The 13059-nt window shown below is 38.1% G+C and overlaps 1 long non-coding RNA gene across 1 annotated transcript in view; it reads left to right on the top strand.

Moving 5' to 3' along the window:
• LOC137152222 (uncharacterized) overlaps positions 1–2898 on the top strand; it is a 29107-nt gene extending 26209 nt beyond the window's left edge. The window contains exon 3 of the long non-coding RNA XR_010919490.1: positions 2592–2898. This is a non-coding gene — a long non-coding RNA (uncharacterized lncRNA). The remainder of the gene's footprint in view (positions 1–2591) is intronic.
• Positions 2899–13059: the final 10161 nt, after the last annotated feature.

The raw sequence follows: 13059 nt of genomic DNA, 5'->3' as shown, positions 1-13059 counted from the left end.
CTGGAAGCTTGCCCCTGAAGTCAGCACTTCAGAAGGGATAATGAAGTAGCCATAATTCTGATTCACCGAGACTTAAAAATTTGACCCTTCCCCCTCCCCCATCCATCTTCCATGTTGAATGAATATGGGCGTAAGTAGAGCATGGTGAATACATGGATAAAATCTGGACTGAGATTGTAAACATAAGCAGTATGTCTCCAATTTAAAAAATCACACTAACTGGATCTATATCATGTTAATAAATGGGGAACCTTTCTTTTTGTGTTGTTTTTATGCACAAATTTATTACATTAACCATACAACTAGAACTGGGGTGAGGGCCAGTGCAACCACTAGGCAAACTAGGTAGTTGCCTAAACTGGCAAAATTTGGGGGGGTGGCAAAAAGCTTAATGAACTATTCATGAAACTACATAAGTAAATAAACAGGCTTCAGCAGTGGTAATGAAAGGCCAATGAGGATGTACAATCAGTATCATAATATTCTCTCTTTTTCATGTAAAATAAATCTGTAATCATAAATGCAGAATTTTTATTCATACTAATGCACAATATTCATCTTTGAAAGGTAATTGTGTGGGGGGGGGGGCAAGGCTGAAGGTTCGCCTAGGGCGCCTAATATTCTTGCACTGGCTCTGGCTGGGATGAACTGTGTAAAAAGATATACACAAACATTTATTTGAATAAAAAACACGCATTCAATGTAGATGGTATCTAGAGACCTTTTGTCTTCCAAAAAACATGGATAGAAGTGAACGTTTGTTTGGATGAACATTTGCAGAAAGCAAAAGTTGAAGGAATTCTCGTGCAAATATGTGCTCAAGTGAAACTTTGCAGCAGAAGTATCCACCTGGCTATTTGGAAGTCCCTTTGATTTTTTTCCTGTTTGTAAAATTATCAGGCATACAGTCAATGAACAGAAACAATACTTTGTGACTTTGGTGGCCAGTTCCACGCCACTAATAATGAACAGTGAATAGGTGAATGAATAGCCAAAGCAGGTTGTTTGAGAACCAATTTCAGGCTAAAATCTGAGTGAGTAAGGCCAGATCAAGCTGTTGCTAAGTATATATAACTCCAAAGTAAATGAGAAGCTCAATTTGATTTTAACAGTGGAGTCACTGCTGTTGTCTCTATAATCTAATGAGGTCAGGAGGGGATCTACTCTTTTTAACAGACAGGATGAGCAACTTCTCCCAGCTGGGATAGGTCCTTAGCCTGTTTCCCTTTAAATGCAGTTAACTCCTTCCCTTCTTGATATAGGGCCTGATTAAATTAGAATTTACCCCATGAATAAAACCAGCACAAGACATCTATATGATTTATTTTGAGGGCTTAAATGGGAAGTGAGTGATGCACAGATATAGTACTGGCCTCTGCACAGGGATGAAAGGCATACAAAGAGTGTGTTTGAACAATGAAGGAGACCTTTGTAAAAAATCTACCTTGTGAACGAATGATAAACAGAAATAAGGGCTAAAGTCCCACATAAACTACATAAAACATTGCTAAATGTCAAAGTATATCATTTTTCTGTAACTTGTGTCCTTTCTTACTATTCCCCCACCTGGTCTATATTGTATCTGCCTTTTTAGAACTGGTCAGAAATGATATCTATTTTCAATGGAAAAAATTTGAACAAAACTAAAATTGTTTAACTTGAATTTTTTCACTGGATATTTTTAATAATTTTTTTTTCTATACTGGAAAAGGGAGGGGAAGGGGGAAGTGTGAGTGTATTGGGGGTGAGTTGAACGGGGCGTGGAGGGAGCCCAAAACATTGAAAACTTTTTGGTTGCCAGTTTTTCATTGAATTTTTTCAACACAAATCTTCATCCAGTTCTACTCTCTTGTCTGTCATTTACACTGTAAGCTCTTCAGGGGAGAAGAGCCTGTCTTCTGTGTATATGCAACGACACTCCTAACATGTTTGTGAGCACTATTGTATAACAATGAAGATAATATTTTTATTTCTGCCACTAGAGGGCGACATGAAGAATGCTTGCCTGGGACTCATGGCATGACAAGAGCATCACTTGCAATGCTCCTGCTGTGAATCTGAATGCAATGCAGCAGCACTGCTTTCATCCTTCCAAGGACACAAATAGCAAAAACACATCTGTGTTTCCATGTCTGTCTTCCAACAATCAACTCAAAAATGCTCTCTAAACAGTTTTTATGTGAATGCATAGCATATGTTTGATCTGAAAGAAAAGGGGCTTCCCCCTGCCCTTTTCTGTTTGAACTTGGCTTGATATTTTGCATTTTCCCTTACTTAAAAAAAAGAAGTGAGAAAAATATAAGCCAGTCCCATCACAGACAGCAAGAAGGGCAGAGTAAGGAGGAAAAGGATTTAAAAACCTAAGTTCATAGCTACACTAATACAAAATGTCTTTAATTCAGACAAGGTTTAAGCATATAGAAAGAGTGAAGAATCTGAGAGTTACAGAATGATTTGTTGGGATTATATGCCGGATAATGACTGACCTGGCATGTTGCTGGGATCCTTTTTAGCCCTAGGTTAAAAATGCAACAATGCCTGAAGGAGAGGTTCTATCCATTACATGGCTCTTTTTCTTTTGGACATTTTAGATCTAGCTGCTGCATGACAATGTGGGGATGCACAAGGATGCAAATTGTCTCTCATTGTGATATGATACCAACATGATGCAAAGCAAGATGCTGAAGATATAAACAAGAAGAAGAATGTAACTGGCTCTTGGTTGCCAAGAAAGCATCTACCCAGCTCAGCGATCACTGTTAGTATTTGGTACATCTGTACTTGGATTTTCTTCAAAAATCTGTAAAAATTACAGCTGGAAAAAAGGATCTATCTGTATTCGTCTGTGTTCCTTTAATGGGAAATTGTGTCTGGGCAGTCTTCTGCATAAAATATTAAAATCTCATATTGTCTCTGGATTACAAAGCTAGTTTATTTATGGCATTTTCCATTTAATGGAGCAGAGAGAAAAGAAAACGGTAGAAGCTGAATGTGTAGAAATATAACAATATTTGAAGGAATGTAATTTTTAAAGGGAAATAACGTTCCTGAGCTCCTGTTGCATGATTTCCAGTGGAGCTATATGTGAAGCCATGTTCAAACTTTGGAAGGTTTCCTTTCAGATAAGAAGGAAATAGACATTTGTGCTGCTTTCTTTTAAAAGGAATAGTAGAGCTATTGAGTCCGATGCCCTTATCACATTCTCCAGTGTAACTCCATTTTAATTTTAATTTTAATGGAGTTGCTCCTGACTTACACTAGTGTAAGTGAAATCACAATCAGGTCGATTCATTGTACTTTGAGCCCTTTTGCTTTGAACAATTACATAGTCAACAAATACCGTCCAGATAAAACTCATGGTCTCAGTTCTGAGTTTCCCCCATCTTTACACTAAGCACAGGAGTACGTAGTTTTAAGCCATCTGTGTGTTCTCTGTGTTCAATGGCATCTAGGGACCTGCCTAGCCCAAAGCATAAGTTAAAGCAGCTCCAAAGCTGCTCTAACATACACTCCCTGTTTCCCATGGTCTCCTTTGTTCTAAGCATAATTTAAAAATGTAATTAGAGCATTATGTTTGGTATAGTGATAGGATCTCTGCAACTTATGAAATAAATTACAGAAAAATTTTGAACCAATGGTGAGCCATATACCTCAGTGACATGCCTCAGTTCTCTATTGAAAAGGAAAATTCTTCAAATGCTAGAATAAGTTTCTTTGGAGCAAACTGATGTGATGGTGGACATGTGATAGAAATCTCTGGAAAAGATCAGACCTTTATGGAAAAGTCATTTGGAATGTAATAAGGATGTAATAAACCAAAAGGTTGTACAGAATTTAAATAGGTTTCTATAGCAATTATTCTAAAAACATACCTAAAATAATAGAGAATGATAACTCTCCATAATTATCATTCTTTAAGTTCTATAGGACTTTTCCATAAAGGCAATCACCCTCTGCAGAATGGGAAGTGAATTTGGGATGGAATTTCTTTGTTGTGCAGAAAGGTTGGTGATATAGGTTGCCATTTGGCTCTGTCAGGTTCTCAGGCAGGGCTGGATGAATCAACGGTCTGTGTTTTCTCTCTATAGCAACAAGTTCAGAGAAATGAAAATGTAAGAGAACAATTATTTTACTGTTGTGTTCCATATCCAACATTGCTGACTCACTTGCAAATCACAGCACATCACACCCTCAGGAGCACTAATAGTTAACTCATTGTTACCTCTACAAACAGGCCTGAGACATTAGTAGTGAAGGAGAGTTAATGAATCTAATATATAACAAACAACATATTAGATGAGCACTGGGTTAAAATCATCAAACAGTGAGTATTTGAGGGTAGAATTGGAGGTGATATAAACTAGCTCTGAAAAATAACTGATTTTCTGCATGTTAATAATCCAACTCACTAATTTGGACTAATATCTGTTGTGTTTGGGGCCACGGGAATTAATTGTCTGTAAATAGATTAAAAATATAACTCAGTTTAATAAGAGGTGAACTGAATTTCATGACAGGAAAGAAAATTCTCTGACCTCCCACAAGAAGCCAGAAGGCTATCAGCAACCACACCAGCAACAAATGAAATTCTTAAGAAATGTAATCCTGGCCCCATTGAAGAAGTGGCAAAACTCACATCGACTTCAGTGCGGCCAGAATTTCACCCAAAGAGCTTGATCTAAAGCTCATCGATGTCAAAGGGAGTCTTTTCACTTACTTCAGTGAGCTTGGATCTAGGCCCCAAGTTAGAAAAACATTACATTTTCAGATCAAACTTTCAGTGATATATCATACCCAGAGCACATGACCCTGTTTCTAGCAGTAACTGCTTCTTCCTGTCCTTTAAAAAATGGAAATCTTTTTATTGTTTGCTATTCATTAGCAGCCTCAAATACACTTTGAAGAATATTATAAAGTTTCCCCTAATGCCTCCCCCGCCCCCACCCACCGCAATTTACAATATATAGCTCAGTGGAAAAGAGATGTCTTGTCTAACATAAAATGAAAATCAGAATGTCAGAAATTTCCACCATCTAAGTATCAGCTGGCAGAGAAAATAACAAGTGATTAAGATTTCCAAAGCAAATGTAATAATTAATATATAGCAAAAGGACAGTTTGTACGTGTATGTGCATTACATTTGCCCACTAGTTTCAAAGAGGACTATGTTTATGATGTACATACCATTTCTTGGTTTAAATGCTGAGAAATGTACATATGATTTCCATACTACATCCCATACGTCTCCATGCTATTTTTTAAAATTTTATTTTACCACTTTAAGCTCCGCTGTTAAATAATGGTCTTTTAACTGTGCCTTGATAAAGACCATGAGGCTGTGACCCTTGGAGCAAAGTTCCAACCCTTGGAGCTTTGATCAACCCAGCTGTTTGAAGTCTCTATGTGGTTAATGGCTCCCTGGTTTGAGGTGTAGGGCTGAGGTGAGTTAAGCAGGGAAATTTTATATAAAAAGTCACTTGCTAGTTGAACTCAAGAGCTAGTGACTGAGACAGCTAACAGTAGAGTTTTGGACATAGTTGAGAAGAAGTGTGAGAAGCTGTATGTGTGATTTCAAGAGTGCCAGCAATGGAACAGAGGTGGTGACCTGAACAGATGTGCCAGGTTTCCTTTCCTGCCTGAAAGCAGAAGACACTTCCTAATCAAGAATTGCAAATGGTGGATGTGCTAGAGGAAAAGAGATGCAAATAGAGATGCTACTGAGAATTAAAAAAGCTGATGAGATCCTAGACACCCAGGCTTGGGACACATCCATGCCCCAGATTCCAGGAAGAAAGGAGCTGGCCACCGAGGAGTTGGAGACACAGGAAGTCAGAGGAGGCCTGTCAGTTTGTAACTCAGCAGAGGCAAGAGACCACATTGGCATTCTTCACATTGAGAGACAGATGAGGATGGGCAGGTTATGCTCACCAGAGAGAAGAGGACCAGGAGGAATTCCAAACCACTAGAAGTTTCTAGATGATACCAGATCCTCAACGTAGAAACTAGGGAAGATACTTTTCAAGATCCTGCTGGTCCAAGGAATTAGTGAGAGGGGCGTGGCATGCCTGTAGATGGCAGCTCAGCCTAACTTGTATGAAAATCAAGCTTGCCCACAAATTTTTCCAACTGTCGAAGAATGACAGACAATTTTTGTTGGGAATTCAATACTCAGAAGAATGGAAAGAACATTCTGCAAGGGCGAGGCGGACAACAGGACAGTGTGGTATCTTCCCAGAGCCAGGACACAAGTTGTCATTCTAAGATTGATAGGCTTCTGAAGTTGACAGGTAAGGAACCCTTGGTGATGATTCATATCAGCAGTAGACACTACAAAATGGGATATCTCACAGAAAATAGAAGACTTCTGGGAATTCAGAAGCATACCGAAAAAGAAGAATGTCCAAACGATCTTCTCTGAGATCCTTTCTCTCCCATTTACAAAAGAAGGCGGGAGATTCTGGAAGTGAACTGATGATTAGGTAAGTGGTGAAGGGTTTTGGTTTTTCAGAACATTGGTCCCCCTTCGATGGTGAGAGGGGGCTGTACAGTTTTGATGTCTTCCATCTCAATAGAAGGGCAACATATGTCCTCAGGTACAAGTTGGCTAGAGTAGTCAGGAGGGCATAAAACTAATAACAAAATGGGAAGGTAAAAATAGGGAAGATCTGAACACTCATTTAGCACATAATCAAAATGTTGAGAACAAAATTAATCAAGGACCCAAAGGAGATGAAAAAAAGAAATTATTTATTTGCCTATACCAACCCTAGGTAACAAATAAGAGGAACTGGAATTGCTCATTACAGGAGTGGGTAAGTGAAGTTCTGTGGCCTGAGGAAGTCTTGTGCAGGAAGTCAGACTAGATTATCATAATGATCCCTTCTGACCTTTTAGTCTATGAGTCTATGAACATAAATTTGGTCTAATTGGTATTACTGAAACCTGCAGGGTGATTTGCACAATGGAATGTTGAAATCAATAGTAATAACCTCTTTAGAAAGGGGTAAGGGGAGAATGGCACTCTATGTCAAAAATGGTAATTACCCTTTTCTAAACCACTGTTAACTCAGAAAAAGTGATCTTGAATGCTTATGGATCAATGTCCTTACAGATAAAGCACAAGTTGGGACATTAATCGGTGTCTGCTACAGACTACCAAACCATGGTAGGGAACAGGACGACCAGCTCTTTACACACCTATATATAACCTGTAGAGAAAAAAGCTTTGTAATCATGGGGGACTTCAATTTGAGAGACATGCGGCATAGCATGTGCTACCAGCACTGAAACAACTGTGGACTTACTAAACACTATGAATGACAATTTCCTAACTCGAAAGTGAAGCATCCAACATAGGGGAATTCTGTATGAGACCTTGTCTTGACAGATACAGAGGAACGGATCACCTAACAAAATTTAATGGTAGCTTAGGTACAAGTGATTATGACTTAATCACATTTCTATTGTGCAAGCAGGTTACAATAGAGACCAGTGATATATAAACTTTATGCTTTAAAAGGACCAATAGCTCATAATTGTTTTTAGCTTTGTGATACGTCATAACTAGGAGGAAGAATTTTATCATAATTGATTATTTAATCTTAATTGAATAATGATAATTGGGACTTTACTAGATGGCCCAAAAGCCACAGTCCCACAATTGAGGAAGAAGGCCATATTGGTTAGAAAACCCACCTGGTCTAACAGAGAAGTGCAGATAGCTATAAAAATATAAAAATACAAGAAATGGAAGAAAAGGAAGTTGTTAGTAATTAAAATAAATCAGAAGTTAGGAATTATAGAAAATTGATAAAGGAACCAAAAGGACACAATGAGAAATCTATGGCCAGAAGAGTTAAGAAAGTTGAGGCACTCACTGGATCATTAATGTTGATTTTCAATAGCTTTTGGAACACTGGGGAAGTTCCAGAAGATTGGAAGAAAGCCTAAAAGGGTAAATGGCATGACCCAGGGCAGGCCTGTCAGTCTGATATCAATTCTGGGCAAGATAATGGAGTGGCTGATACGAGACTCGATTTAATAAAGAATTAAAGGGGGGTAATATTGTGGACTGGTGCCTAGTGTGGATCACAACTGAGAATGCCACATTCAGGGTAGGGTAAACACAACTCAATTATTCTATAATTAGATTCACCAAACCAGTTACAAAATGAACTTCTGCAGCACCACACTGGTTAACAAGAAGCCAAAACACAGTCCCCTTAGCCAATTCAGCACTTATCATCTGGTCTTTATGATGGGAGGCTACTGAAAATCAGAAAACCAATGGCTGGAAGTGGGAGCTAGACAAATTCAGACTGGAAATAAGGCATACATTTTAAACAATGAGAGTAACTAACCTTTGGAACAATTTACAAAGTGGCATAGTGGATTCTCCATCTTTGACAATTTTAAAATCAAGATTGGATATTTTTCTAAAAGATATTCTCTAGGAATTATTTTGGGAGATTTCTACAGCCTGTATTCTACAGAAGGTCAAACCAGACGATCAGCGTGGTCTCTTCTGGCCTTGGAATCTATCAATCAATGAACTGTAGGTGGCTGTCCACTTAAAAAATATTCTAAAAGTACCATTAAGATAACCACATGCACAGTACAACTTGAACAAATGTACTTGGATCTGAGTGCCTACATTGAAAGGTGTACCTGACCTTTTGATTAATAGTAAGGTAATTTTTGTTAGTAGCCACTTAAATTTAGAAGTATTGAAACATGAGCATTTTATACCTAAAATACCATACATTAAAGAAGAATGTGAGGTGTCATGCCAAAAGTAATACGGTATGTTCAATATGAGTAAAAACACTATGAGGTCTAGGAGATACACACAGTGGAACTCTCTTACAGAGTAATATTCATTATTGGGCCGAGAGCCAGCACAAAGCCTTTTCCCCTCTTTATGAGTATGCCCAGTTAAACCCTCAAATTAAAATAAAAATATGTGACTTACCTGGAATTTGATTTGATCATCCTTACAAGTGTAAGTTTTATCCAGGCTGAAGTCATTTTTTCCACAGAACAACTTCACTGTAAACACTATAAAATTAACTGTAAAGTTTCACTTTAAACCAGAATTGCTGTCTGCACATTGCAATGCACTGACATTTACGCTACGTGACTATAAACATAGTTTCTGTGTATCAGAGTTCATTGCAATCAGGGTCCACTGTAAATGAATGGGTACCCCTGCTAGAGGCTAGAGAATAGCTTTCTCTTTCTTGTGCCTTATGGTAGATAGCCAAATAGTCACTCTCCATGTATTCCCTTTGAGTTATCATAAACATTATATGGATATTTGTAATTGGATTAGCTAATCAATATTATGATGCTGGCAGACCAGATGCCAACTTATGCCAAGGTTTCAGGCCTCACTGAACACTTACAAATGCACAGGTGGAAACCAGTCTTGCTTACCTGTGTGTTAGCAGTATCAATAGAGATATTAGATGTGAAGTTGATAAGAATGTGTTTAGTGTTTAGACTTTATAAAATGCTTGTAGGATGTTGCATGTATTGATCAGATTTATAACCTCTATAACTCATGGTGTAAAGTTATATTGAGTGTTTGCATTGTAAGCCTTTGCAATAGTGTAATCACCAAACAGGAAAAGAAACATCCATTAAGGTAAAGGGCTTGTGCTGCATACAAGATAGCCCATTGAAGGCAAATGAAATATTGTGTAGCATCAAAGAGAGAGACCCTGTTGATTGCATTCCTAACTCCCTCTAGGAAGCAGACACTTACACATGAACTCATCCCTCAGTTTGGACTCTGGAGTGGAGGGGATAAAAATCCTTGACAAGGAGAAACTGAATCTATTTTATTCGGTCTGAACTCTGAGGGGCAAACATCCCTAAACATAAGCATGCACTAGCCATGAAAACCATTTTGAAATGACAGATTACTACAACTCTGACTGAATCACAGACTGAAACTCATTTGTGAATATATGCTTGCTTGCTTTACCTGTAAATAACTCTTATTTCTTTTTCCTAGTTAATAAACCTTTCCTTAGTTTATTAGAGGATTGGCTAGAAATGTTGTCTTTGGTATGAGATCTAAGGCACAAATTGACTTGGGGTAAGTGACTCTTGGGATTGGGAGCAACCTGAATATTTTGTGTTCTTTGTTGAAAGTGATCATTTATCACATAGTCAAGCTTTCACGTGTGGCAAGATAGATTGCAGCCTTCCAGGGGATTATCTGTGACTCCTTTATAAGACATGGTGGTATTTTGGGAGTTCACATTTGTTACTGAGTTGATGAAATCTAATTATAGAATATATCACCATTTTGGGGTGTCTGCCCTGCTTTTTGACAGTCTGCCCTGAGATTGGCATGCTTGGTCATGAGACACTCTGGACAACATGACAAGTATCATAAACCAAAATGCTGGGCATTGCTCTTCTGAACAGCCCCAGGTTATAGCCTAAGTGATGCCTGACTCATTGTACAGCCAGACCCAAGCTGTTTTTCCTGACTGTTGTGAAGCACTAGATTTTGAGAACTTTAATATTTTTGTCTGCCCAGAATATTTGAAATTTGAACCTGAAAACATGTTGTACCTGTATTCATTGCCCTGATTGCCTCAAAGGGAAGTATTCCGTAAGTATGTACTCTGTTCTTTTGAACTGCAAACATCTGCCTCAAGCATCTGCTTTTAATCAAATTGAAACAAATGGTGTACTTTAATAGACAATATGGTACAGATAAAAACGGCTGGTGGTGCTGTATTGACTGCAAAGCCCTCAGCTTTCTTCTTCCTACTCAGATCCTTTGCCAAAGAACCCGACTTGCCATTTAAGTTTTCCAGCAATAACCAGAATTTCATAGCCAAAAGTTCAAGAGTTCGTACTAGAAAGGTCATATCTGAATAATCCTTTTTGGTTTAATTTTGCCCTTCATTTTTCTTCTCAAGTAATGTGCAAATATTTCTTTAAGAATACAGATCATATTGTCCATGCAATGTTAAATTATAGTTTATCTTTTCTGAAGGTCCATGAAGGTGATTGTTTAGTGCGGTATGCACTGCAGGGAGTTAAGCACATAATTCTTGTTAACATTAATGGCACCTGCATGGCTAGTTCAAAGTGCACCATGATGAAAAAAACACTCTAATGTCTCAGATAAAAATATATGAGAGATACATATATATACCAAAGATACATGGAAACACATGTCAGGTCTGGTCCAGATAATACTTAGTCCTGCCTTAGCACAGGGGACTGGACTAGATGACTTATAGAGGTCCCTTCCGGTCCTACACGTCTATAATTTCTGCCGGCTGAGTTATATGGGGTTATAAAATACCATGCATCTATGGTGCTATATAAATAAATATAAGCTAATTGATTTAACAATTTCTCTCCTGGAATGTGGATGTGAATGTGATATTTGAGTCAAACAGTAGATTATTTGGAAAACACCAGAATTAGGACAATGAAAATTAGAGCTCTTCTATAAAACATTGTATTCTAGTGGTTAAAGCAGCTGACTGGGTGGCAGGACATCTGCCACTGAATTTCTGAGTAACCTCTCTGTGCCTAGGCTCACCCTTCTGTAAATTATATCTAATTCTGGTTACAAATTCTGCCGTCAATTAGAACCATGAAGTCTCAGTGACTAAGGGCAGATTTTGTTCACTGTGCCTGATAATACAGAATGTCACAAAGTTGTGGCAGCAGCATGGAGTGTTCTGCTGTGAAGAATGCCATGAAAATATTTGAGACACATTGCGGGTGAGGCAATGTCTTTTATTGGACCAACATAGAAGTTGGTTCAATAAAAGATATTACCTCACCTGCCTTGTGTCTCTAATATCCTGGGACCAACATGGCTACAATGCTGCATTCATGAAAAAAATATTTAACTTTCTGGCACTGGGAGCCTAGATAATAATTTAATTACATAAAAGGCAAAGTGCTTAGTTTTATAGGTCATATATGTGCCTAAAAAAGCTTGGTTTTTAAAAACCTAATAAGCATTATCATAGCAGACAAAATAAATGTTCGGTGGAGGGAAAGGGATGAAGGTTAAGTTTCAGGTTTTTTCTTCTTACTTTTATGGCCAGGAATTCACCCTGGATGGTGCTAAAGAGAACCTCTGCATTGTGAAAATATTGGCAACATGCTTACATTCCTCAGACTGCTAGAGCTGACAGCTTTCAGTATGATTATGAGCATGGATATATACTGAAGTGTTTTGTATTCCTACCTGCACACCCAGCACAAAGCCATGTAGATTCAGAAATTATCTGTAGATCCACTTACATGGCCTAACTAGAGGCAGCTTAGCCCTTCTATGTGGAGACAACCGTAGAAACTCTCCTGGCAAAAAGGCATCGTCACCTACAAAGACAACTTTTTCGAACAAGCCTGATTATTTTTTTATTAAGCTTTTTTTTGGAGATGTCACATTTGAGATCCTGTGGGTTTTAAAAGCAAATGGCAGTTGCATGCCTTCATAGATTCCCTACTGAACAAGTGCTAAGTGTGTGATAAGCATCAACATTTGAAGTTTTCCAAGTCTTTATAAGCAGACTTGTCTGGCATTAGATCCTTGATAGCATGTGTGTTTTCCATGCAAAAATAAACCAGTGTCTCCCACAAAGGTAAGGAAGAATTCAGGGGAACAAATATTTATTTTTCTACATTATTTTACCTCTTTTTAGGACAAAAAAGGTATAATGTGAATGATTATTAGCTGTTTCCATAAGTATAATTGCACTGTTAAGCCTTTTTTATCCATTTTGGGAACAGCTTAATCTGTTGTTCATTTTATCAAAAAACATATGATGTAGCTCTTTAGTGGACAGGCTAAACAAGAAGTATATCTTGTGATCCCACATAGTTCGGAGGGGGAAGAGTGCAAGGAGCAAGAAAGGACTCAACAATGGGAGGTGCTGAGCACCCTAACTTCTTGTAGTCTTCAGTGAAGTTGAGGGAGTTCAGCACCTCACTGTATTGGCTCAAAAGATTTTGCTAATTTTAAATGGAATTGCTTACTGTTTAACCCTTTTGTGTCACAATACAAGTCTG

The sequence above is a fragment of the Emydura macquarii genome, unplaced genomic scaffold (assembly GCF_026122565.2).
Source record: "Emydura macquarii macquarii isolate MOO-44397 ecotype Brisbane River unplaced genomic scaffold, CSIRO-AGI_Emac_v2 contig_1146, whole genome shotgun sequence".
NCBI lineage: Eukaryota > Metazoa > Chordata > Testudines > Chelidae > Emydura > Emydura macquarii.
Note: the sequence above shows the minus strand (reverse complement) of the source record. Positions and strands in the feature narration are given on the sequence as shown.